General features: G+C 39.2%; 1 protein-coding gene across 2 annotated transcripts in view; it reads left to right on the forward strand.

Annotated features, from left to right (window-relative positions):
* The window catches only part of LOC133572346 (uncharacterized), a 90,524-nt gene that overhangs the window by 83,291 nt on the left and 4,733 nt on the right, over positions 1 to 2,500 (forward strand). The window lies entirely within an intron of this gene.

The following is a 2,500-nucleotide window of genomic DNA, read 5'->3' on the forward strand; positions in this document are numbered from 1 at the left end:
GCTTTTGGGATTCCGACGCAGACTAAAGACGTGGTTTGACGTTGACCACTAGAACCACATCCAGACCTCCGTAAAGGTCCAAAAAAATCATTTTGATAAGCAGATTTGGGTAGAGTAAAGAAAATTTGTGCTCAAGTGACTTTAGAATAACACGACTCAAGTACCGTATTTTCCGGACTATTCACACTATTCAGGTCTATTTTCATACAAAAGGGCGCATTAAAGGAGTCATTTTGTATTTCTTTCCAAATGGAAAAGACTTCCTTGTGGTCTACATAACATGTAATGGTGGTTCTTTGGTCAAAATGTTGCATAGATGATGTTTTACACAACATCTTCAAGTCGCTTTCAGACAGTCTCTTCAGGATGCGGCGTTTTATTGGCGGTTTTATTTACGTGGTTCACCTTCTCCCCGTCATCTTTGTTGTAGCGGTGTAGCGTGTATGACTGCCATCATATTGCAGTCTACACGTATATATTATGTGTGACTGCCATCATATTGGAGTCTACACGTACATCTTATTTGTGACTGCCATCGTATTGCAGTCTACACGTATCTCTCATGTGTGACTGCCATCATATTGGAGTCTACAAGTATATCTTATGTGTGACTGCCATCATATTGGAGTCTACACGTATATCTTATGTGTGACTGCCCTCATATTGCAGTCTACACGTATCTCTTATGTGTGACTGCCCTCATATTGCAGTCTACACGTATCTCTTATGTGTGACTGCCATCATATTGGAGTCTACAAGTATATCTTATGTGTGACTGCCATCATATTGGAGTCTACACGTATCTCTTATGTGTGACTGCCATCATATTGGAGTCTACACGCATCTCTTATGTGTGACTGCCATCATATTGCAGTCTACACATATATCTTATGTGTGACTGCCCTCATATTGCAGTTTACACGTATCTCTTATGTGTGACTGCCATCATATTGCAGTCTACACATATCTCTTATGTGTGACTGCCATAATATTGCAGTCTACACGTATATCTTATGTGTGACTGCCATCATATTGGAGTCTACACGTATCTCTTATGTGTGACTGCCATCATATTGCAGTCTACACGTATATCTTATGTGTGACTGCTATCATATTGCAGCCTACACGTATATATTATGTGTGACTGCCATCATATTGCAGTCTACATGTATATCTTATGTGTGACTGCCCTCATATTGCAGTCTACACGTATCTCTTATGTGTGACTGGCGTCATATTGCAGTCTACACGTATATCTTATGTGTGACTGCCCTCATATTGCAGTCTACACGTATCTCTTATGTGTGACTGCCATCATATTGAAGTCTACACGTATATCTTATGTGTGACTGCCATCATATTGGAGTCTACACGCATCTCTTATGTGTGACTGCCATCATATTCCAGTCTACACGTATATCTTATGTGTGACTGCCATCATATTGGAGTCTACACGCATCTCTTATGTGTAACTGCCATCATATTGCAGTCTACATGTACATCTTATGTGTGACTGCCATCATATTGCAGTCTACACGTATATATTATGTGTGACTGCCATCATATTGGAGTCGACACGTATATCTTATGTGTGACTGCCATCATATTGCAGTCTACATGTATATATTATATGTGACTGCCATCATATTGGAGTCTACACGTATATCTTATGTGTGACTGCCATCATATTGCAGTCTACACGTATCTCTTATGCCTGACTGCCATCATATTGCCGCCTACATGTATCTCTTATGTGTGACTGCCATCATATTGGAGTCTACACGTATCTCTTAGGTGTGACTGCCATCATATTGCAGTCTACACGTATCTCTTATGTGTGACTGCCATCTACTGGTCACACTTACCATGTACCAAGTCAAATTGCTTCGAAGTCGGTCAGCACAACCAAATATATTCCGTACATTAGGTGCACCGGGTTATAAGGTGCACTGTCGAGTTTTGAGAAAATAAAATGATTTTAAGTGCGCCTTATAGTCGGAAAAATACGGTACTTTAAAGCTATTCTGAGAATTAAACATTTTTCAAAAAGTTATTTAAGTAAATGTAGCGTGTTCATACCCACATCTGTTGATAAGGATTTTCATAAGTTATTATTTATATTTGGGTCGATACTGTTAGCTTTTGCCTAATTAGTGACAAAGCAAATAGTTGTAATATCCAATAATGAGAGTATTTATTTTTATGAATGCGCAAATGAAAAAAAAATATGTGGGTGGGCTGAAAATGCCCGCCCTTTGGACATGTTTTTTTTTTTTAATTTCCAGTAAAAAATTAATTAAAAGTTAATCAATCATTGGTTTTCATTTAAAGATGAAACATATTAGATGCTGGCTGAGAGAATATGGAGAGCAGACACATTGCATTCCTCTCTCCCTCTACATCTTGCACGGAGGACCACAAGGAGGTCTTGTTTGCTTGTCTCCTCTCGTTAAAATCCTCTGCCCCTTAAAGTCTCGCTGTGGCGCTCGCTCGATTATGC

Source organism: Nerophis lumbriciformis, linkage group LG01 (genome assembly GCF_033978685.3).
Source record: "Nerophis lumbriciformis linkage group LG01, RoL_Nlum_v2.1, whole genome shotgun sequence".
NCBI classification, from domain to species: domain Eukaryota; kingdom Metazoa; phylum Chordata; class Actinopteri; order Syngnathiformes; family Syngnathidae; genus Nerophis; species Nerophis lumbriciformis.